Source organism: Macaca thibetana, chromosome 13 (assembly GCF_024542745.1).
Source record: "Macaca thibetana thibetana isolate TM-01 chromosome 13, ASM2454274v1, whole genome shotgun sequence".
In the NCBI taxonomy this organism is placed as follows: Eukaryota; Metazoa; Chordata; class Mammalia; order Primates; family Cercopithecidae; genus Macaca; species Macaca thibetana.
In genome coordinates, this window is record NC_065590.1 from 60257468 (window position 1) to 60282163 (window position 24696).

At 48.7% G+C, this 24696-nt stretch overlaps 1 protein-coding gene across 1 annotated transcript in view; it reads right to left on the reverse strand.

Moving 5' to 3' along the window:
* Positions 1 to 1053: 1053 nt before the first annotated feature.
* The window catches only part of SOCS5 (suppressor of cytokine signaling 5), a 164311-nt gene continuing 140668 nt past the window's right edge, over positions 1054 to 24696 (reverse strand). The window contains exons 2-4 of the transcript XR_007718797.1: positions 14509 to 15454; positions 6249 to 6315; positions 1054 to 1983 (exon numbers count right to left, since the gene is read on the reverse strand). The gene's annotated coding sequence lies outside the window, so the exon portion shown is untranslated. The remainder of the gene's footprint in view (positions 1984 to 6248; positions 6316 to 14508; positions 15455 to 24696) is intronic.

The window sequence follows — 24696 nt, forward strand, 5'->3', positions numbered from 1 at the left end:
ATGGATTTTGGGGGAACAATTCAGCATAACATCACCTCCCTCCTTCCTCTTTGTGCCGTCACTGAGGGCCGGCTGTGTCCCATGACAGAAGGTCACAGCTTTGTCAGGCAGCGCCCCAGCTCCCTTAACCCCACTGCTTTCTCTCTTTCCCCACCTGCCCCCAGCCAGGTGGAATTAACGGTGCTGAGCTTTACCACCTCTGAGGACTGCATGACCAACCGCATCTGGTTTCCCCCAAGCCCGCCCACACCATTGTAAAATGGTCCCTCTGTAACCCTGCTCACTCATCCACTCTGAGTGGTGCTGTCTCCTGCTGGCCCTGCCTGACACCTGGGTATGTTAACCCTCCAGGCTGCTCTGAGGATTTCCATGAGGTGGGGCTGGGGGCCACTCCCAGTTCAGCTCTCCCTCGCTAGGAGATTCTGCCCTGGTCGCTTACTAAAGGCATGAGGATCAAGAGGGGCACGACCTTATGTGATAATAGAGCAAATGACTAAAACACAACGTCCCGCACCTCCAAGACTCTGGCGTGAGGAATCCTCTGTGCACAGACACCCGCTCGATGCCTGGATGTCCTACTGGGCAGCTCCTGTCTCCTCCAGCAGCCAGCCCCAACTCTCTCAAATTCCTGCTATTTCTTTTAATTTAATAGCCATCCCCCCACCGTCCCCTTCACATTTTGTGTTTCCTTTTATCCCGTCAGGGCCATTCCCTGGGGGCTTCACATTTCACACCAAAGAGGCCTCCTGGTACTGGGCCAAACAGATGCTCTCTATGGCAGACTCCACACCATCTTGTAAACCAACGATTCTCCTCCTTCCGCATTACGGCCTCTTTTTACCTCATATTCTACCATGACCCTCTTTCCATGTGTTGTGTAGTCTATGACATTTGGAAGAGGTAGCCTGCCTTTGTTTATCTGATCAGGCACCCTGTTGTTGGATATCTATGGCATTTATACTTTGTTAAACACATTTTTAGATCCAATTCCTCCTTTCTTCATTTCCCAGTTCTCAGGCATCGTGTATGGTTAAAATTAGGAGATGCTCAAAGTATGATTTCACAAATCACATGGTTTATTGCCCTACAAAGATGATATTTGTCCTAGGTTCACAATGCTTAAGGAGGGGGAGAGCAACATGAACAAATCTCACAGGGAATGCTCTGGGTAGACGGGGTGTATTAGTCACAGAGTGACTGAGTTCCAAAGTTACTAAAGTCTACTTGCTCAATTAGGATGCAAGCAGGCCTCGGTGGAGAGCGAAGGCTCCTTAAAGTGTGGCGTGTCTCTTTTATAAGAGCAGCTCTTGGGAGAGAAGCCGTCCAACACAACGGAGATTCACAAAGACACATACGGTCTGTCAATGCTAGAGGGCGGCACCAGTGTTGGCAGGCGAGGCTTCCAAGTTCAAAGGCTAGCAGGGTGGGGCCCTGTTGAAGAGAGGCTGACAGAGTGTAGCTTGCCACAGCCCAAGCTCTCAAAGTGTCTGTCAAACCCTTAGGTTTTCACATAGTTTGAAGTTCAGTGGTTGAGGTTGGTAGCTCATGCATACAATCTGATAAGGTGTGATGTCACATTCTTGATGGGGGAAGGATTACACTCCAAGTTCTTGTCATAGAAAAACATGTCACTCACGTAGCAAGCTATGTTTGCATTTGGAATCATTTCCAAGCTCCATAATGTCAGGAATGCTGCAGTGGTCTGTGTATGTGGTTTCAGTCACCTTCCACATAGAAAGCTTTGACTTCCCCTGAGTTAATTTGAGCCGATGGTTATAGGTGGTTCTTGCTCAGGACCGTCGTTCAGAGGGACTCATGGAGACCAGAGATGCTCTCTTAAGACCTTGGAGCTCATCCGAAAGGGAACACCTCATGGGCCTGCTGAATGTGAAGTCCATGCTGAAGGAACCACGACAGGAGGAGCTGCGTCCCCAAACATTCTGATAGCTGCTCCTTGCTTTCCAGGCATTTCTGGGTAACATCCTACAACGTATGCAACAAGAAAATGAGCAATGAGAAGCCTTGTTGTGTTGAGCCTGACAAAGACCGAATTCCCCAAAGTCTGGCACAAACACCAATCACGTGGCATCCTCTCAAAAAAAAAGTGTTGAGTGGTCAAGGAAGTTTGGAAAACACTTTACCCACCATTAACGCATTTAGTGAAGTCTCAGAATCATGCATAAACTTTTTTTTTTGAGACAGAGTCTCACTCTGTCACCCACGCTGGAGTACAATGGTGTGATCTCGGCTCACTGCAACCTCCGCCTCCTGTTCAACCAATTCTCCCACCTCAGGCTCCTGAGTAGCTGGGATTACAGGCATGTGCCACCACACTCAGCTAATTTTTGTTTTTGTTTTTGTTTTTGAGACAGAGTCTTGTTCTGTTGCCCAGGCTGGAGTGCAGTGGTGCAGTCTCGGCTCACTGCAACATCTTCCTCTTGGGTTCAAGCGATTCTCCTGCCTCAGCCTTCTGAGTAGCTGGGATTACAGGTGTGCACTACTATGCCCAGCTAATTTTTGTATTTTTAGTAGAGACAGGGTTTCACTACGTTTTCCAGGCTGGTCTTGAACTCCTGACCTCATGTGATTCGCCTGCCTCAGCCTCCCAAAGTGCTGGGATGATAGGCGTGAGCCACTGAGCCCGGCCAATTTTTGTATTTTTAATAGAGATGGGGTTTTGCCATGTTGGCGAAGCTGGTCTCGAACTCCTGGCCTCAAGTGATCTGCCTGTTTTGGCCTCCCAAAGTTAAATATATTCATTTTAAAAATCCAATATTTCCCAAACTTATTAGACTTTTTAATGTATATAAAACACCAATTAACACCTCACAAAGCTCAAGATTCATGGAATAGACTTTAGCAAACATTGCCCTAAGACCCTAGAAGGCTCTTCTGAATAAAAAGAGAAAAACACGATTATCAAAGATGGTCCTTGCTTTATAATAATCCTTTGAAAATTGTTGATACAGATATGAGAGTTAACTAGAGTGTTGGATTAATGAGGCCACCCTCATCCTTCAGTTGGGCTAATCAGTGGTAGCCCTGCAGTATAGAGTAACACAGGAGAAAATACTAATTAGGTCAAGGAAGGCTTAAAGTCTTGAGCAACAGGTTTCATTTTTACTGCTACACAAATAAAGACGACATTGGGAATATTTGGGACCTACTGTGACTCTTTTGAGAGAAAGTCAACAAGAAAGACTCGTAGTCTTCTCCAGACTTTTCCTTACCACCGTTTTTGAAGGCTGGCTCCTGAACTGGGGACAGGACAGGGGCTATGTTCTTAGATTCCCATCTAATAGGTCACCTGGCACTGTCATGCTTAGGCAGTGCAGAGGCAGCCTGGAGTGCAGGCTCACCTTTCCAATTCTATTTATTTATTTATTTATTTTTGAGACAGAGTCTGGCTCTGTTGCCCAGGCTGGAGTGCAGTGGCAAGATCTCAGTTCACTGCAACCTCCACCTCTTGGGTTCAACCGATTCTCCTGCCTCAGCCTCCCAAGTAGCAGCTGGGACTACAGGCACCCACCATCATACCCAACTAATTTTTTGTATTTTCAGTAGAGATGTAGTTTCACCATGTTGGCCAGGCTGATCTCGAACTCCTGACCTCAAGTGATATACGCGCCTCGGCCTCCCAAAGTGCTGGGATTACAGGGTGAACCACCGCGTCTGGCTCCAATTTTCTTTTATTCTTTTTTTTTTGAGGGGGGTGGTAGGGGGACGGAGTCTCGCTCTGTCGCCCAGGCTGGAGTGCAGTGGCGCGATCTCGGCTCGCTGCAAGCTCTGCCTCCTGGGTTCACGCCATTCTCCTGCCTCAGCCTCCCGTGTAGCTGGGACTACCGGCACCCACCACCATGCCCGGCTAATTTTTTGTATTTTTAGTAGAGACGGGTTTCACTGTGTTAGCCAGGGTGGTCTCAATCTCCTGACCTCGTGATCCGCCCGCCTCAGCCTCCCAAAGTGCTGGGATTACAGGCGTGAGCCACCGCGCCCGGCCTGGTTCCAATTTTCTTCAGAATGAAGGTGTGTGAAGCAGATTGTCCCAACTCTGTGCTATTTTAGTGCCTGCATTGCTTGAGATGGTTTTCCCAGGTGCGAAACAGGACACAGCAGGGTCACAAGCGCTGCAACATACCTCCTTCCCTACCCTCCTACTCCCACCCTCATCCCTAGTTCCAGCCTTTCCCCGAGGTCAGGACCCTGCGGAGAGAGGCTGGTGAGGGTATTCAAGCTGTAGCTCCTGGAGGCAGAGGCTCAGGAACCACTAACTTCCCATCAACCCTGGAGCTGCAGCAGGGAGGTATTGACTGCTGCTAACAAGGGACTCACCTTAGAGAGACGGAGAGAAAAGGGAGGGGAGTAGGTGAGATACGAGGTCTGAAACAAAAAGGTCAAGAACTGGGGGTGTGTGGCTGGCCCGGGCACCCTGTTCATGCATTTCCAGGAGAGACGGACCTGAGGCGAGCACAGAACTTTCCCCAGCTTCCCACTGCAGCAATCCCTCAGTCACGGGTGGAAAGGCTGCCTGGCCGTGGGTGCTCAAGGATAGGCTTTTGAGTCACCTAGTAGGACTTCTCGCCCATGGGGCTGACCTTGTGCACACGGGCTTCCTTGTGAAGATGCTCGTTTAGCTGCAGGGAGTCGCATGGATGTGCAGGTGTCTCCGGTTCACAGCTGCAGAGTGAGAGGCAGGGGACAGCAGCAGCCCCAAGGAGGAGGGTTGCAAAGAAATCAGAGGAGGAGAGAAGGTGCTCACAGCCAACAGGGTCTACACAGAGAGATAATGCGGCTTTTGGAGAGGGGCAGGGAGAGGGCACAATACTCTCAAGCCCGGTGGCATTATTCGAAGGACCTCATAAGAATAACAATAAAAACAATAATAAGAACCATGACAATGATAATGAGAACAATAATAAAATAATCATAATAGCTTCTGCCTCATTCATTTATTCAAGTAATATTTGTGGAGTCCCTACTGGGTGCCAGGCACATGCTGGGCACCCAGCACACAGGGAGGCAAGGTCCCTACCCTCCTGGCACTTACAGTCCAATGTGGAATCCAGTGAGCTTGCAAGGATTATACATAATCATGCACCATAATGGTGGTGACATTTATGAGACAGCCTCCCTGAAAGGACTGTGCTCTTCACCCACGCTGCCTCACTGAATCCCCACAACGAATCTCTGTGGCTAGTGCTTTTACAATTCTGTTTTGTAGTGGAAGAAGTGGAGGCTCAGGGACATGAAACCCCTTTCCTTCAGACATAAAGCCAGTATGTGACAGTGTGGACAGATATGGCCCGGAGTTACCAGCCCCCTTTCGGCAGCTCTTGGAGGGGAGGCTAAGTTCTCACACAGAGGTGAGGAGAGCAGAACATGCCTGTGGAGGTCGGCAGATCATGGGACAGGTAGTGCCAGGCATCAAGCGGCCACACACAGAAGCCAGGCCCAGGCTCCAGGAATCTGGGGGTGAGGCTAAGACCATGGGGATGAATTGTGTCCAGGATGCTTTCGGCCTCCTTCTCTCACCTCCCCTTGGTGCTCAGGACCTGTTCTCTGCACCTCCACCCAATCTCCAGTAGATCCCCGCTGAGCTGTGGACTGACACAAGGGTTCTCCTGCCAGGGGGATTTGCATTCCACAGGAGATGCCTGAAGACTTTGTACACTGGTAAGCCAGAGAATGTTGGGTGTGACTGAAGTCTGGAAGTAGGAACCCGCTGGGCATTTGGGGTGGGGGGAGGGCAACCTGGTGGGGCAGGGTCCATGTGCATTGGGGAGAGAGAGAGGAAGATTGAAGGAAGATTGGGAATAACCTTAAGTGCCAGCATGAAGCCCTTGACTTTATCCTTTTGCCAGCGGAGCCATGGATGGCGTAGGCTGGACGTCCTGACAGCAGATCACTGGTACAATCCAGCTGGAGGCCTTGGGCCTCTAGGCCGGGCATGGCGTGGGAGAGCTGGGTTGGTGTTGGAGGGCTCTGGGCTGCCTGTAGGTGAATCCAAGGGCCTTCTTGGAGGGGCCCACTCGCTCCCAAAGCCTGGCCCACTTCCCCAAGCTGCCCCCTTGTCAGCTCTGTGTAGCCGCCAGGCTTCCCTGCAGGGATTTGCTTTTCGCAAATAACAGAAAAGGGAGAAAAAAATCTCAAGCTCCCGGGACAGCGATAACTGGTTGTATCTGAAATTCAAGGGATTGACTAATAGCCCTCTAAGGATCAGGGTGACGTCAACACCTTGAATTACTCACCTGGTGTAAAATGGCCCCAGTCTCTCCAGCCCAGCAGCTGCTCATCATTGCTACACAGTGGATTCATCTGAGGAACCAAAATACGTAGATAGATAGATAGATAGATAGATAGATAGATAGATGCCTGGGCCCCATCTCCAGAGATCCCGATTGATTGGTCTGGGGTGCAGCTGGGATTGGGGTTTTAGCCTGTGCACAGGGCTGAGGACCATGGCCTCGCAGACTTCTGCAGCGTGGTAGTCGGAGATGCCACCAAGGTTGGTCACAGCTCTTTCAAATCAAGGTACTTCCTGGAGGCCTCAGGGGCTGATTCTTGCTATATGAAGCGATTGTATTATTATGGTTCCTGAAATGCCCTGAGGTCCTGGGAGAAGAGTTCTGGATTCTCACCAGAACATTCTGGGACCTGACCTGAAAGGGCCCTGTCCTCAGCCTCCTGCCCTCTCCTCTCCATCATGACTATTCTTTCCTGCCCTGACGTGGGATCCTTACTCCGTTTTGCCTCCCAAACCATTTATTTTGGACAATCATCAAAGATAAATGTTTAAAAAGTCATCTAAGAAAACATGTGTATCCCACTGGAAATTTCAAGGCAGTGAGTCATCACCCTCCTGGTCCCCCTCAAATTCCCATCTCTTATGTAAGGCTGAGTCATTTTTCTGTGAGGTCCGTGCATTACAGAAAAAAATTGGAAGGCTCTCAAGATGAGTGAGTGTGTGTGTGTGCGCGGGGGGGGGGCAGGATTGATTCATGTTATTTGCAGCTTTAGGGGACTGGTGGTATCCCTGAGTTAACATCAGAGATTCCTCATCCCCTGCACTCATTCTTTTTCTCTCTACTTCAATTTCCATCCAGCGATGTTTTTGCTCCAGAGTGCAAATGCAAGCCTTTGTCATCCTGCTGTCCCAGCTCAGGACCACTGTCTGTCATGGGGCCTGAGGACAGGCAGGCCCATTGAGAGGGTGCTCCACTCCCCAGCGTGCACACCCTGAGCAGGCCCCAGAGCCTGAGAGGTGGATGAACTATGTCTTCAGGTCTAGCTTCCAGGTCTGGGTTCTGGTTATTTCTGATTTTCTCAGAAAAACACAGAGGCTATAGAGCAGGGTCCAGGAGAATAAAGAATTGCAGGTATTTCAAGGGAGCAAACTGAGGGAGCCCATTCTCTAGAGGAATGAGGTTGCTCTTTGGGAGTTTGACCATAAAATTGACACATAGAAATCAAAGCAGACAGAGGCCAAGCCATGCTAAAAAGAGACAGAATGGGACCCAGGCCAGTGGGACCCACATATCTAAAGGAAAAGATGCTGGTCAGAAGGGGTCAGGTCTGCAGCAGAGAAGTAGAAAAGAGCCAGTCCTAGGCACACGGCCACATCCACATCCCACACTGCCTGGGGACAGGGAGTCCAGTGTCCCCATTGGCAATGGCATGTCTCTGTTGGGGGGGTGCATGCCTCCCACTTTTGTAGCCTGAGATTTTCAATCATTTGCACTCTGTAAGGAAAGGTCCTGGTTCTGAGCCCAGAAGTCCAGGCCTGGTTCCTTAAGCACTGTGCCTACAGGAAAGGGAGGGACTGAATGTAGGGACGAGAGAGAGCAGCCAGCTGCTTGCCTCTTTTCTTGTGAATGAACAAATCCACTGTATTAGTCTGTTTTCATGCTGCTGATAAAGATGTACCTGAGAATGGGTATTCACAAAGGAAATTCACAAAGGAAAGAGGTTTAATGGACTTAACAGTTCCACATGGCTGGGGAAGCCTCACAATCATGGTGGAAGGCGAGGAGGAGCAAGTCACATCTTATGTGGATGGCAGCAGGCAAAGAGAGCTTGTGCGGGGAAACTCCCATTTTTAAAACCACCAGATCTCGTGAGATTCATTCACTATCATGAGAAGAGTGCAGGAAATAACTGCCCCCATAATTCAATCACCTCCCACCGGGTTCCTCCCACGACACATGGGAATTGTGGAAGTTACAATTAAAGATGAGATTTGGGTAAGGACACAGCCAAACCGTATCATCCTTCTGGTTTGATACCGTGTGAGCTGATGTTGCATGAATTTCTCCCTTCGTCACCATGAGATCACCTCTCATGGATGAAACATAATCAGGAGAGAACCTGGAGGGGGTGAGGCCATCAGGTGAATACCATTCCATGGGATCCACTGGCCTCCCCAGAGGTGTCCTTGGCTTCGCCAGAGGCCTCAACCCTTTCTTCTAACTTCCTGAGCTGTGCTGTCCAATATGGGGGTGGCCACTGGCCCCATGTGGTTGTCAAGCACTTGAAATGTGGTCAGTCTAAATTGGCATGTGGTACACAGGTCAAATACATATAGAATTCTGAAGACTTGGTGTGAAAAAAAAATGAAGAATATCTCATTAATAATTATCTATACTGATTGTACATTGAAATAATATTGTGAATATACTGGGTCAAATAAACAATATTATTAAAATTAATCTCACCTGTTTCTTTTTACCTTTGATCCTACCCAAAGGCCTGCCAGAATGAAAATAAAGAACAAAGACAACAAAAAAACAGCCGACAGTGACAGGATCTTGTGAGCCTGATCAGGTGGGTGAGTGGTCACTGCACTCAACATTGTACTGGGCGAATAGTGTCCCTCTAAAACTCATGTCCACCTGGAACCTCAGCATGCAACTTTATTTGGAAATAGGGTCTTTGCAGACGTAATTAGGTAAGATTTTACTGGGTTTGGCTGATTATAAATCCAATATCTGTTCTCCAAGGCCACATAAAGACACAGAGACACACGCGGGAGGAAGAAGGCCATGTGGTAATGAAGGCAGAGGTGGGAATGATGCAGCTACAAGCCAGGGAAAGCCAGGGATTGCCAGCACCAACCCAAGCTGGGAGGAGGCATGGAGGGGTGCTTCCTGTAAACAAAAAAGTATCTGAGTCAGATATCAATCAATCAATGTAGAGGTTTATTTTGCCAAGGTTAAGGGCACACGCCCAGGAGACAGGTCTGTGCCTTTCTCCAAGGATGATTCTGAGGACCTCAGAAAAGGAGGTCCTCAGAGAAAAGCAGGCTCGAGGGGAAAGAGGTCACATAACTGAATCCATATGTTGCAAGAGAAAAGTAGGTAGGGGAATGGCCAATTATGTATTCCTTTCGAGTTCACTGTAAGATAAGGTGAACATTCAGTAGCTACTGTGGAGGTATTTTACTTTTTATCTGTCGCTATCTGCTCAGGGAAAAAAAAAAAAAAAAAAAAAAAGAAGGCAGCCTCTTCTATGACTCAGCTTTCAGCTTAATATGTTTTTCTTTTGGCAGGGTGAATTAGAGTCCCAAGTTCCTTCCTTCCTTCCTTCCTTCCTTCCTTCCTTCCTTCCTTCCTTCCTTCCTTCCTTCCTTCCTTCTTCCTTCTTTCTTTCTTTCTCTTTCTTTCTTTCTCTTTCTTTCTTTCTTTTTCTTTCTTTCTTTCTTTCTTTCTTGCTTGCTTGCTTGCTTGCTTGCTTGCTTCCTTTTTTTTTTTTTTCTTTTTCAGGGTCTCACTCTGTCACCCAGGCTAGAGTGCAGTGGTGCAATCTCAGCTCACTGCAGTCTCAACCTTCTGGGCTCAAGTGATCCTCCCACCTCAGACTCCTAAGTAATCGGGATCACAGGTGCATACCACCACACCCAGCTAATTTTTGTATTTTTCATAGAGACAAGGTTTTGCTATGTTCCCCAGGCTGGTCTTGAACTCTTGAGCTCAAGCGATCCCCCTGCCTCGGCCTCCCAGAGTGTTGGGATTACATGCATGAGCCACCATGCCCGGCCTGGGCTCCCAAGTTTTTACTTTGCTTTCACATTCCCTGGAGTCTTCAGAGGGAGCATGGCTCTGTTGACACCATGATTTCTGACTTTTGGCCTCCAGAACTGTGGGACAATACATATCTGTTGTTTAAAGCCACCCAGTTTGTGATAATTACAGCAGCCCTAGGAAGCAATACATTTAGTATGGAAAAGCAATGTGAAATTTCTCATTAGTAACTTTTTATATGAATTAAATGATTGATTTGATAATATTCATTTGGGTTAATATAAATATATTGGGTTAAATAAAATATAGTATTAAAACGAATCTCACTTTTTTTTTACTTCTTACGAAATTATGGTGATTAAAAAACACTAGGTTGCATGGGTGACTCATTTATGGCTTGCCGTATATTTCTATTAGACATCGCTGTTCTAGAGTGTACCAAACAAGGGACTCTGAGGTCCCTGTGTGTGAGACCCTGTGCCTCTTCCTCTGGAGAAGAGATAGTGGAGAAGCTTTTAAAACAGAAGCCCCGGCAAGGCACAGTGGCTCACACCTGTAATCCTAGTACCCAGGCCAAGGTGGGTGGATCACTTGAAGTCAGGAGTTCAAGACCAGCCTGGCCAACATGGTGAAACCTAATCTCTACTATAAATACAAAAATTAGCTGGGCATGGTGGCAGGCGCCTGTAATCCAAGCTACTCGGGAGGCTGAGGCAGGAGAATCGCTTGAACCCAAAGGCAGAGGCTGCAGTGAGCTGAGATCACGCCACTGCACTCCAGCTTGGGTGACAGAGTGAGACTCTGTTTCAAAATAAATAAATAAATACATAAAAACATAAACAAACAAACAAAACAGAAGCCACACAAAGGCAGGAAAGGTTTCTCCACAAAGTCCAGCAGCAGTGTCCCCAAACACGAGGAAATATCAACATTTCAGCCTGAGGTGAGACCTGCAGGAGAATGGAAGTCCCTGGATAGGCTGGGACGAGGAGTCAGGAAAAGTCTTCCATTATGAGTGGGATAAGCCATTATGAGCCGCATTATGTGCAGCTCCTGGCCAGGGTGGGCTCTGCCTTTGAGGACAATCACAGTGCCCCAAAAGGGAACCCTGTGCAGAGAAGGCTAGGGTAGGTGGAAGGCCAGACGGCCACAGGGAATGGTCCTGTCTCCTTTGAGGAGGGCTGGAGCTAGAGCCCCACACCTGCTACACTTTCAAAGTCAGCAACCCACAGCCAGGCCAAGGTTCTAGAATCCTGCCGGCATGCCTTTGCTGGCCGTAGGCTGTGTGGGAGTGGGGTCTTGGGGTTACCCAAAGAACTCATTGGCTGTGGAGTTGGGGGTGTGGGGATGGAAGGTGGAGAGAGGGAAGCCACCTGGCTTAGCCAGACCTGACTCATGTTTTCCTTGGCTAGAGCTGGGATGCCTTTCAAGGTTTCTGTCCCAAGATAGCATGACTGAGCTGGGCAGCGGCTGGATGCTGTATTTCACTGCTTGTCCAGGCTGAGAGGGGAACCAAAGATGGTCCCAGAATGTGCGTGGCATGAAGGTCTCCCTTGGCGCTCGAGATCCCGGCAGGAGCTATTAGATTGCCTTTGGAGGTGGGAGTTCAATGGGATAGGAGTTGGATGGGGATCTGACCCAGGACCCCCAAACAGCCCTCACTTTTATGAGGGCCCTGGGATGCAGAGAAGCAGGCCAGTCTGGTTCTTTTTCAGGGATCAGAGGAAGCCCGGAAGTGACCTTGAGACCACTCTCAGGAGGCCCTGTCAGAAGAGCCCCTCCCTCTCTGCATAGAGGTAGCACTGGTTTTACTGTTGTGGTTACTGTTATATGGCTTCCCTGAAAACACCCAGACAGGTTTAAGAGCACAGCTCACCCCAATTCCCCCATGCAAGTCATCTGTACCTAACCGAGCCACTCTGTGTTTGCTTTGAGGGATACCTGGTTGCTTTTTCTGAAATCCCTTCTCCAGGAAACTGGTCCCAGCTCAAATGCCAGCTCGTTCCAGGAAGACTAATACAGCAAGTTATTTTTTTCTATAGATATTTACTGAGTGCCGCAAAGCCACGTGCCAGACCTCATCTAGGGACCAGGGCGTAGCAGTGAACAGCGCTTCATGAAACTCCATCCCATTCTCCCTTTCTGGGTATAAATAAAGGAGTCCTCAGGGGGTGGGGTGGTACCTGCAAGGAGGCTGCTCAGGGAGCACGTGTTCTGACCAGTGAACAACTGGCTGGACCAAGGGGTCAGGCTCTGGTGGTGGCGTTGGACCCTGACTCAGCACTGTGTCAAAGCAACGGCGAGAGGTCCCTGCCTGCGTGTTCATCGGCGGCAGGGTCTGGATGCCTCAGCCTGCTCTCAGCAAGGAGCCCGCTTCCCTCCCTGGGCCCAGCTCCAGTTCTCAGACTTTCTCCGTCTGCTTCTTATCTCTGTCTCCAGTGTTTAGAAAATGTCATCTTGAGCAGTCAGGGCTGTGAACAGCCGTGGAAACAAGGAGAGGCTTGCAGCAAGGGAACAGGGGTCCTACCAGGGCCTGGCTTAGAGCACAAAGCTGGTCAGAGCTGGAGGGGCCCTTGGAGGCCAGCCTCTCCTGCCAGACACCTGCCTGTTCCCTCCCCGACCCCCACCTCACCTTGGGGAATTGGAGATTTGCAGTTTTGAAAGGTGGGGGAGAGAATGAAACTTTTTCTCCATCCCCAAACTTCCTCCCACCAGCACTAACTCAAGGGATATCCACTCTGTTTTACTTGATCAGAACAAGAAGACCGATTGGATCTGCTTAGGAAGACAAACCTCCCACGCTGTCCAGTCCACTCCTGCTGGGGACAGAAGATCTGCGGGCAGCCCTGGCTCTGAGACTTGCCCTTTCTCGGGGCAGCACAGGTTTCAAAGACGGGGTGCCCTGGGGTGAGGGACAGACACCCCCAACCTGCTTTCCCTAACATTCCAGGAGAACCCAAATCACTGGCTCTTCCAGTCTCTTGGCCACTTTCCAGTTCCATGAGGATTAAAAGGAAGAAGTGGACTTTAACTCCAGCGATGGGACTGTGGATAGACTGAGGGTGGGAGTGCCCTGAGACCCATGGAGTCCGCCAGCCGGTTAGTCATAGACAAACACCTCCCCCTTGACTTAGGTGTGTACCTAGTGGGGGCAGAGCCGAGAGATAGATGTTTTCTCCAAATCTTTCCAGCCTTATGACTCTTATAATTAGACCTGGAAAAACATCTTTTCCTTTCTTCATTTTTTTTTTTTTTTAAGACCAGATTGTCTCAAACACAAAGTGATCATTTGGGCCTTTGAAAAGCAAAAGAAAGAGAGAGATGACCTTTTGGAAACAATGCTTTATTTCCACATTCTGCTCCCCTACCCGCTGCCTTCATGCCCTTCTCCCCCTCTCCCCCACGGCCCCCGAAAATGCCCTGCTGCTGTGGCTCTGACTCAAGAGGAGATGGAAGATGACACCCCTGGGTTTCAAAGGCGTTTCCAACAAGGGCTCAGTTTCTTGCAAAGCCTCTGAGAAAACCTTGGCCAATCTCCTGGCTCCCTGCTGCTAGCCTCGAAACTGAGGCTGCTCTGCCTGTCAGGAAGCCTATAAATCCCCAAGTCCGCAGGAAGCTGCACTCTGGAGCTCTCCCCATTGCCATTGCTCAGATACCTGGCTGCAGGCCCTGGGCCGACTTCAACCAGTCTAGAAGCTGGTGTAAATAAGCACATTTATCTCAGACAGACCTCATTTTCTGACGAAGTGGATCCCCTCGGGGACACTAGCAATCAAAAAGTCAGTTGTTCCCTATGGGACCACAGCTCTTCCCCACTTGACAGCTGATATTTAATTGATGGCTGCTGTCCTCCATAAGAATATCACATGCTGTTCTTAGAGTTCCAGCAAAATGATAACTCCTTTGTCCCCAAGGCAGGGGAGCAGTGGCTCTCCTCATATCTATCTAACCTGGGGTAAATATATATTAGGGTAACTGCCTATGTATCATTGATCAAAAATTCCAACATGCTGCTGCCCTTCTTGAAACTAGAACCAAGCACAGTTTGCAGACAGGAGTTCCTGGGAGTTGAGCAATCTGGGAGAGTTGTATTACTCAGAAATGTTTCAAGTCTGGGAGAAAAAAACAGGAATCTTAGTCTTAGAGAGAAAGATCTGGAAAAACATCAGCCTGGAAGCCTCAAAGATGTGAGACATCAGCATTAGAAGGACAGAAGTCAGCAGTCGGGGTGGAATTCAGAGCCTCACCAAGGCCATCATGCAGCAAGATGTGGGGCAGACAGAGCTAGGTAGCTCCTCGGACGCTGAGCAGAGTGGCAGGCAGAAGGGAGCAGGAACATCCTAGGAAGGCCCAGGCTGCTCTGGGGAGCTCTGACAGAGAGGGGCTGTCCGACAGCCTGGCTGCCCAGATGCCTATGTTTCAGCCTAGTCCCACTCCTCAGTGGCTATCTGACCTCAGGCGAGTCCCTTGGTCTCTGTGCTTACTTCCTTACCTGTGGCAGGAGATGGAGATGCTCAAGTAAATGACAGAAACATGAAGGTCATGAACAATACACAAGGCAGGAGCCAACCGAGAAGGGCCGGGACCACCAGCCAAGTCTCACCAGCTGAGTTCCATCTCGGGCCCTGGAGGCAGCAGCATTTACAACCACAAAGCAGCATAAATGTGGCCAGCCAGAGGCCTTCTGCCCCTGGGGTGGGTCTCAGGAGCTCTTGCTGTACTGATGTTGCCCTAAGAGATCCTGGCTGGGCCTCTCCCCCTCACCCCACTCCTTCCTGCTCGTGTGTTTGGGATTAACATTCATCCCTTGAACTTTTTCATTTTTCTACTGAGATGGAAACTTGGCCAGTGACCAGGCCTGGTTGTGCTCGCAGTACGGCTGGGCTCAAGCCAAACTCACAGTAATTGTAATCATATGCGAGGTGCCAGCTCACTGGGCGCCAGGGCTGGGGGAGGCACAGGGTTGCCAGGCAGTGAGAAGGTGAGGGAAGGGCGCTGGGCTGGGCGCCAGGCCCTGAGCCAGTGTGCAGACGGTATGGCCTTGGACTCCTGCCCTCACCTCTGTGAGCCTTGATTTCCTTGTTAATAAAATAAAGGGATTGGCTTATAGGAACTCTAAGGCCCCTGTCCATGCTGTGGGAATTCAGGATATTGTGGGATTTGGACCAGATCTCATGTACTGCCTTTAATCCCTACAACTCCGGCCTGGCCTTTCCTATCCACATAGAGGGACTGTGACCAGAGTGTCACGTAGGAGGGTTCCAGGTTCCCACCCCTGCCCTCCCTCATCAACCTACCTGCTTTCTCACAGGACACAGAGCAAGGAGGGGCACTCCGAGTCAGCAGGAACTGCAAGTGTCACTGTCCCAGGAAGGCAAGCACGGGAGTAGCAGAAGGACTAGGATACCAAGGTGAGATGGGGATGCTTTGAGAAGAGTCTGGAAGGGAGAGGCCAAAGATTATCCAAGACAGCCTTCACCAGCTACCCTGGGGTTCAAGGGCAAACCTAATTCCCATTCCCCATGAGCCCAGGGCTGGGGCTGCCCTTCTGCTTGAGTCCACCCACTCTCCAGGGGACCACTGCTCTGCATTGCTGGGGCAGCCCAAAGAATTCTTCACTCCGTGGGTTTCTATGTCTTCTGTTCACACTGCAATCTCAAAAGCCTGAGAATAAAGAACAGGCAAAGGGCTGTGAACGGTTGTTACCTGGCTAATTACTGTTGCCCAAGAGCAAGGGTAACCTTGTAAAGCACCGTCTGAGGAGAGGTTATGAGAAGTTTCTCCAACTTTCCAGAACCCTTGGAGTTTCTCTCTCCTCTCTCCCTTTCTACTTCAAATAAGTCTGCTCGCCTCTTCCTTTGTCCATCTCCGTCATGTCCTCCCCTGCTGCTTTTCTCTTTCCTCTTATGCCTGCTTCTCCCTATCTATTAAGAGAAGCAGAGTAGAATGATCTAGCAGAAAGAGAATGGCTTGGGAGTCAGGCAACCTTGACCTCTTTAGCCTCAGGCTTCTAATCTATGAAACTGGGAAAATGACAGTCTAACATCAGCACTGCCGAGAAGATTGAACAGGATGTTTCCCCCACATCATTTTACGTAGCTTCTTTATCTGTGCCAGTGTGTCAGTCAGAGTTTGGTTATAATACTGGAAGCTGCTCTAGATATTCCAAATACACAGGGTTTTCATACAAGGGATTTAGAGGCATTCATAATGGACGGAAGGGCTGAATTAGGGAAGATCAGGGAAGCCACTGTCAGACCTCACAGAATCAGGAAGTGCCAGATTGCAGAGAAGGCATGGAGATCATCTCAATTGCCTGTAGCACCAAAGCAGAAAGCAGACAGCGTGCAGGAGCTTGTCTGAAAGCTGCCGTCTACCACGCATCTGCCCAGGCCAATTCAGAGAAGGACTTTCTCTCGCCTTCAGCTTCTGACGCTTGTGCAAGTGCATCTTACTGCCAGAATCTAACTTAGAACCATGCTGGAAAGGAATGCTGGGGAATAGAGATCCCTGGATTTCCCTACCCCGGGAGACAGAGGACAGGCAGAGGGGAAGTAGAGGCCTGCCGAGCCTGGCAGCATCCCCCGTCATCAGGGCATAGTCTCCTGGTCCACTCAACCCAATGGCCCTTCCCACTTCCTCGGCTGCATTTGGCAGGAACAAAGGGTTCATATGCCATTGTGTTCTGGGAAGACGGGTAAGGGCATAGGAACAGAGAAGAAATAGAAGAGTTATTTTACAACTTGTGGAGACGTGAAAAAAGGCAGTTAAAAATAGTTGTCTTTCCAGAGGGCACACCATGAAGTCCTAGACATATGGGATGTCAGGAGCAAGCAGCTGGCTGCAGGAGTACCCCGGGCAGGTCCTCTTCTGTGCCCGCTCTCTCTATATCTGCAAAATGAAGGAGCTAAACTCTAAGGTCCCTTTCGTGGCTAAGCTCCCGTGACTCTGACCAGTGAGACAGAAAGATGATGTGCTTGGCATCCAGATGTGATGTTTCAGGTCCCCTCTCCCTCTCCCCTGGGTTCTTCTCTCAGCCTATACAAATACTCAGGTTTTCGTATCCTTTCAAGACAAACAACCAAACACAGCAACGCCTCCTGATGAGAGAGGGGATCTTATAATCCTCTCCTCAACTGCTGCTCCATCCTGCTCCTTCTTTTTACTTCCAAACCTCTTGAAAGAGTTGTGCATGCGCACATTCAAGAGGAGACTGGTGTTCGAGCCCTCCTGGCTTGCAGGTCTCAGGCCTTGGAAGGGAAGAGCTGAAGAATTCGTCCACTGGCAGGTGAATAAAGTCAGTGCTGATGTCACCTGTATGGCTACTCAGCCTCCTGGAAGAAATTGCCTGACCGTGGGGTCCTGCGGCCCAAGAGGCTGGATTTTGAGCAACGTATTCGTTTTCTAGGGCTCGTGTCACAAATTACCACAAACTTGTTGGCTTCAAGCAACAAAAGTTAACAACAAAGAAAACAAACAACCTAATTCAAAAATGGACAAAGGAACTTGAATAGACATTTCTTCAAGGAAGATACACAAATGGCCAATAAGCGCATGAAAATAGGCTCAGTATCATCAGTCATCAGAGAAATGAAAATCAGAAGCACAATGAGATACCACCTTCCACCTCCTAAGATGGCCATAAAAACAAAAACAATGCAAAACAAAAAATTGAGAAATAACAGGTGTCGGCAAGAATGTGCAGAAACTGGATCCCTTGCACATTGCTGGTGGGAATGTAAAATGGTGCTGCTGCTTGGAAAACGGTTGGGCGGTTCTTCAAAATGTTAAACATACAATTACCATAAGATCCGGCAATTCCATTCCTAGGTATATAAGCAAAAGAACTGAGAGTTGGGACTCAAACAGGTATCTGTAAACCAATGTTTATAGCAGCATTATTCACAGCAGCCAAAAGGTAGAAACAATCCAAGTGCTCATCACCAGATGAATGGATAACCCAAATGTGGTATATATATACAGTGGAATACTATTGACCAATTTAAAGGGATGGAATTTTGATATATGCCATGACATGGATGGATCTCGAAAACATTATGCTTAGTGAAATGAACCAGACACAGAAGAACAAGTATTGTATGATTCCACTTACATGAGGTAGCTAGAGTAGTCAAATTCATAGAGACACAGAACAGAATAAAGTTTGCCAGGAGACAGGGAGAAGACAGAAGGGAGAGTGTTGTTTAATGGCTAAAATTTATGTTGGTCATGATAAAAAAAAAAATAATGGTGGCCGGGAGCAGTGGCTCACATCTGTAATCCCAGCAATTTGGGAGGCTGAGGCAGGTAAATCACTTGAGGCCAGGAGTTCGAGACCATCTTGGCCAACAGAGCAAAATCCTGTCTCTACTAAAAATACAAAAATTAGCCTGGCATGGCGGCACATGCCTGTAATCCCAGCTACTCAGGAAGCTGAGACATGACAATCTTGAACCCGGGAGGTAGAGGTTGCAGTGAGCCGAGATGGTGCCACTGCGCTCCAGCCTGAGCGACAGAGCAAGACTCTGTCTCAAAATAATAATAATAATGTAATAAAAATAAAAAGAATAAAGAAAAAGATAATGTTGATAACGTAGCCTTGTTCATGTAATTAATGTTACCGAATTTTGCACTTACAAATGGTAAATATGATATAATGTTGTGTATTTTTCACTACAAAAAATGTTAAAGCAAAACAAAACAAACATAAATGTATCCTGTCACAGTTCTGGAAGCCAGAAGTCTGAAATGGCAGGATTGGCCAGGCAGTGCTCCTCTGAAGGCTTCCTCGCCTCTTCCGGTCTCCCGTGGTTCCAGGCATTCTTCAGCTTGCGGCTGCATCATTCCAAACTCTGCCTCCGATGACATGGCCTTCTTCTGTGTCTGTCTTCTCTGTGTGTCTCTCATAAGGACACTTGCTATTAGAATTAGGGTCCACCCTAATAATCCAGGATGATGCCATTTCAAGATTCTTAATTATATCTGCAAAGACCTTTTCCCCCAAAAAGGCCACATTCACAGGTTTTGAGGATTAGTATGTGGACATATCTTTTGGGAGGATCATTATTCAACCTACTGCAGTTCCCCCTCCACACACACACCTCTCCGGGTGACTGGATGGGATGTGAGCCTCTAAGCTCAGGGCAGCTCATCCATAGCATGGCCAGCCTCCTGTGATGTGGTGTAGACTGAGTGCAGGAGCTGGGTTGATCAAGCTCATTCTTTCTGAAACGGGAGGTGGGAAACATGGAGAGCCTGAGCCAGTTTGCAGCAGGGCCAGAAGGTGAAATGTGCTTTCCATGTGTGTCCAGTGCAAGCAGAAATTGCGAGGGAGCCGGTGCTGGACGTAAATAGAGGAAACCAATGAGCAGAGAGGAGAGTGAGGAGACACACAGTGAGGAAAGAGATGCCACAAGGGAGATCTTGAAGCCCACCGGAGAGACAGGCTGCTCCCAGGGATGGCTGTGGTTGCTGGCAGCCCTTCAGGTACATGGGAGGGCCACGTGTACCTTCAAAAGTTCCCTGAGACTTTTGATTCCACTTTTGAGTGATTGACTTTTGAGACACTCGCAAAGTCTTTTCGTTGGGGCCACTAGATCCTGATCAGAACAAGGGCAGACAGACATGCCTTGTTCTATATAAAGGTGCCTCAGCCTGAGGTTACCGTGGAAGACCTTTTATGAAGGTGGCCTCAATAATTCCTCCTGTATAATGTGCCCCTTTCAATGTGACTTTGCTGCTCTTCCCATCTAGCAGTGAAGTTATTTGTCCTGCCCTTGAATACGAACTTGGCAAGGCGACTTATTTTGGCCGAGGGAATATTAGCAAATGTGATGCAAATAGAGGTTTGAAAGTACTTATTCATGGGGTTTGTCCTCTCCTTGGCTGTGGTTAGAATGTAGAGACCATGATGTGAATGAGCCTGAGCTAGCCTGTTGGAGAGACCACATGGAGAACTGAGGCCTTAAGCTGGTCAACTGCCAGAAATGTGAAGACATCTTTGACCAGGCAGCCCTAGTCAAACCACCAGATAACTACAGCTGCATGAATGACCCCAGGCAAGACCAGCAGGAGACCCACCAGCTGAGCCCAGCCAAATTGCCGACCTACAAAACTGCAAGCCAGTAAAATTGTTGCTTCAATCCACTACATTTTGGGATGGTTTGCTGTAGGGTGGTAGACTGGTAGATGTGTTCTATAGTTCTCACCTAGCCAAGCCCCCAGCACCCCTAAGTGCAAAGCCAGGCTGTAGAGGCAGCTAGCAGGGGTGTGTGGCAGAAGCTATAGTCTGCCGTGAGTCGTCTCTCGTTTGTCTTTTTAGTAATAGCACAAGTCCACCCAGCTAGAGACTATATTTTCTAGACTTCCTTCAGCTAAGTGTGACCACATTTTTACCAATGGAATAGAATGAAAGTGATATATGCAACTTCTGTGCTGCTTATTTATTTATTTATTTATTTATTTATTTATTTATTTAGACAGAGTCTCGCTCTGGCCTGTGTTGCTTCTTTAAAAGGAACTTGCTTGCCCTAGACTTCCTCTTCCTGCAGGCCGGAATGCAGAGCTGGTGCCAGCAAGGGTGGAGCTCTGTGACAACCTCTATGATAGGGCTACTCAAAGTCTGGTTCACGGAACTGGCGACTTGATACAGTCAATGAGAAGGTGAGTACAGAAATCAAGATGAAGTGTTTACAAACTTTCATAACAAATTGACAAACTAATATTAGGCCTATTGACTATAACAGTAGAAAAAAAAATGGGATTTTAAAACCGTGTTTGGGCTGGGCGTGGTGGCTCACACCTGTAATCCCAGCACTTTAGGAGGCCAAGGCAGGTGGGTTGCTTGAGCTCGGGAGTTTGAGACTAACCTGGGCAACATGCTGAAACCCCGTTTCTAAAAAAAAAAAAAAAAAAAAAAAACGAAAACATTAACCGGGCATGGTGGTGTATGCCTGTAGTCCCAGCTACTCGAGAAGCTGAGGTGGGAGGATCACTTGAGCCCAGGAAGTTGAGGCTGCAATGAGCTGTGATGGTGCCACTACACTCCCTGGGTGACAGAGTGAGGCCCCATCTCAAAAAATAAACAAATAAGTAAATAAATAAACTGTGTTGGGTTTTTTTTTTTAAGTTTTAAGTGTATTCCACAGAAGTACTATTACTTTATAGCAAATTGGGCAAAAAAAAATCTGACTTTTCCTCTAGATACACTGAAAAGCACTGCTCTAGGGGACGGTGAAGTAACAAGTCACCCTGGAACTTAGAAGTGACTTGAGCCTCGTCAGGATACCGTCTTTTGGTCTGTCATTTTCAGTACACCACCTTTCTGTATACCACCTTTTTCCACAAGGCAGGACGTCTAGCAGCATGAAGGTCTACAGTCTGTCCTTTCAGCCTTACACCCGAAAAGGAAAGCGGCCTTCTCTCCTTAGCTCTATTTAGAACAATTTCTGGGAAGTCTGTGGCTAGTCTGGCTCAGGTCAGATTGCCAACCTCACAACCCATCACTGGGACAGGAAGGAAGGATCATGAAAGATCAGGTCTCCCCAGGAGTTCAAGACCAGCCTGGGCAACATGGTGAGCACCTGTCTCCATTAAAAAAAAAAAAAAAAAAAGATGGAGGCTCCCATTGGACCACACAGCTGAGGGTAGGAGCAGCTCCACAAGGGGGTGGTGACTGCTCCCAGGAGAAGGAAAGTGCAGGGCAGATGAGAGATAAGTGTCCACCACAGGGAGTTCCCTGCTTTCTCCCAACTTCTTTATCTTGTTCCCCAGCCTCCTAAAAAACCTTTCCACCAGGAACAGCCTTCCAGCACCTAAACCAGGGGATGGGGAAAAGAGAGGGCAGCAGAGGCAACAGCACATGCAAAGGGCCAGAGGGGAGACGGGTCACACTACTTTTGTGAATGGAAAGCAGCTCAGGATGGCTGGTGTGTTCCAAATCCGGGAGCAGGAAGATGTGGGGCTAAAGACCAATTCTGAAGGGGGGTGGCAGGGAGTCCCCAACTGGCTATAACTTAAACAGAGGACCCTGCCTGCTATGTAGAGGACTGATGGGGGGCCAGGCTGGAAGCGAGAGACCAGTTAGGAGGCTGTTGGAGTCATCCAAGTGACAGATGATGGTGGCTGAAGCGTAAGTGATGTGGAGGAACAAGACAAGTGCATTCAAGAAACATCTGGAAGGAATAATCGGCAGGATTTGGAGATGAGCTTGCAGTGGGGGATATGGGAGAGGGAAGAGTCCTGAGTGACTCTTGGGGACACCCATGTCGCTCACAAGGAGAGGGGAAACAGGCAGACAGGTACGGATGGGGAAAAATGAGGCCGGCTTCCATCGTGGACAAGCTGGGTTGGAGGTGCCAATGGAACGTTCAGATTATCTTTGTTTTTTGCATACACCATTCCAGGAGCCTCTTGCCTGGTTGTGCTTCATTTATTTTTTTCTTTTTAAGTTAAATTAATCTGACCTTCAGTGGTTTTGTACTTTCTATACACTGCCATCTAAGATCTTTATCCTGGCACCTGCTCTAAGATCTGATCCCCACCTCCTTCTTCTACCACATAGACTACTGCTTCTCTTGCCAGGCCTGTGTTCTGGCTGCATGGAACCACTGACTTTTCCCCGTTTATAGTTCACTCCTCCACACCTTTGGTCATATAGTTTTCCCATCTTGGAGTGCCCTCCTCTCACGGATGCACACACAAAATTCCATTCTTCCTTGAAAGTCCAGTTCATAAGCTACTTCCTCCATGAGGCAGTCCCTGACTCTTTATATGGGAAAAACCCATGTATTTTAAATTATCACAGTATTTTATCTAAACCTTTGCCATCTCTCTCATGTCCTATCTGCATTATATATGTAAGCTTAGATGGTGATTGATGGGCTTGGTACTGGGGACATGGGTTATTTTGCTTGTTTAAGTGGCAGCTCTTCTGCTTCTGGTAATAGCACCTCAGTTTTCCTTTGGGGAGTTACCCTTTCTCCTGTGCTGAGCTCCTGTACTTTAGACAGGGCTGACCCCACCGGCTTCCGGCGCAGCAAATCAGCACATTTCACTCCCTGGCTGCAGTGAGCAGTTCAAGGCTGGGCTCAGGACTCTTCAATCCAAGGTGAGCCCCGGCAGGACTTTGGAGGAAAAGGGCAGACGGAGGCTGTCAGCGGGGCTGTGCTAGGCAGGGATCCTTCCTTCCTCTTCCTAGCTTCTGTTGGCTGCTGGCAATCCTTGGCCTTCCCTGGCCTGTCCCCACATCACTCGGGTCTCTGCCTCTGTCATCACATGGCCTTCTCTCCTATCTCTTTGTGTCCCTTTGTCTCTATGTCTTCAAGTCTCCCTCTCCATATAAGGACACTAGTCATTGGATACTGGGCCACCCTAATCCAATATGACTTCATCTGAACTTGATTTCATCTCTGTAAAGACTCTGTTTCCAAATAAGGTCCCATTCACAGGTACTGGGAATTAGGACTTGAACATCTCCTTTTCGGAAAGACAATTCAACCCACAACAGACCCTGTCTACCCTGGGGCTCTCATCGGTCCCATGGGACACCTCCAGGCCTCCTCTCTCTCAGAAGACTCAACTTTCGGCTAAGCTCAGCACAGCCACCTCCCCTTCAGCTCATCCCTGAGCAGCTGGTCAGCCATGCCATCCCCAGCCCTTCATATTTCTCAGGTGGAGGCCAGGTGCAGTGGTTCACACCTGTAATCCCAGCACCTTGGGAGGCTAAAGCGGGTGGATCACTTGAGGTCAGGAGTTCGAGACCAGCCTGACCAATATAGTGAAACCCCGTCTCCACTAAAAATACAAAAATTAGCCAGGCCGTGGTGGCGCACACCTGTAGTCCCAGCTACTCAGGAGGCTAAGACAGGAGAATTGCTTGAACCTGGGAGGCAGAGGTTGCAGTGAGTCGAGATCACGCCACTGCACTCCAGTTTGGGCGACAGAGTGAGACTCCGTTTCAAAAAAAAAAAAAAAAAAATTTCTCAGGTGGAGGCCAGTCCACTGGGGCCCCAGAGTACAGGCATCCTGGTTCCTCTTTCAGAGACATTCTGATGAAGCCACCCTCATAGACTTACTGTGAGAGGCAGGTGCTTTCCACTGTCTTTCCTGCAAGAAGAGGAACATGGCATTCAGTAGGCAATTCCTTTCTCCCTTAATCTCCAACAACCTGACCCTCAGCCATAAGTAGGGCTGCAAGAGTTGTAAAAACCTAGGTTTTAAATATTTCCTTATAAAATTTGCATTTTGCTCCAATGGCTCTGGGAGCTGATACCCAGCATCTTAACATCTCCGTGGAAACTTCCGTTTTAACGTGATATTACACCCTCTCATAAGGCCTGAGGAACTGGAGACCAAGCAGCCTTCACAGATGGCCTCCCCAGCTGGTCAGACCAGACCTTCCCCGGGAGAGAAAGGCCTCCGGAGCTCGCCCTAAGCCCAGCTCTGCCTGCTCTGCGGACTCCCCTATAGCAGTAGAATGCTGTGTGGTGGGGAAGGAACCTCAGTGGACCCAGTGGATTGCTACTTCCTCATTTTGTGACCTTACACAAACCACTTATTTGGTTGAGCTTTGTTTTCCTCAGCATAAAATGGACATTAAAAAAAAATACAGTCCCAATCTCCCAGAGCCATTTTCAGCATTAAATGTGTACTTGTGACTCAAGTGGATGCAGCGAATATA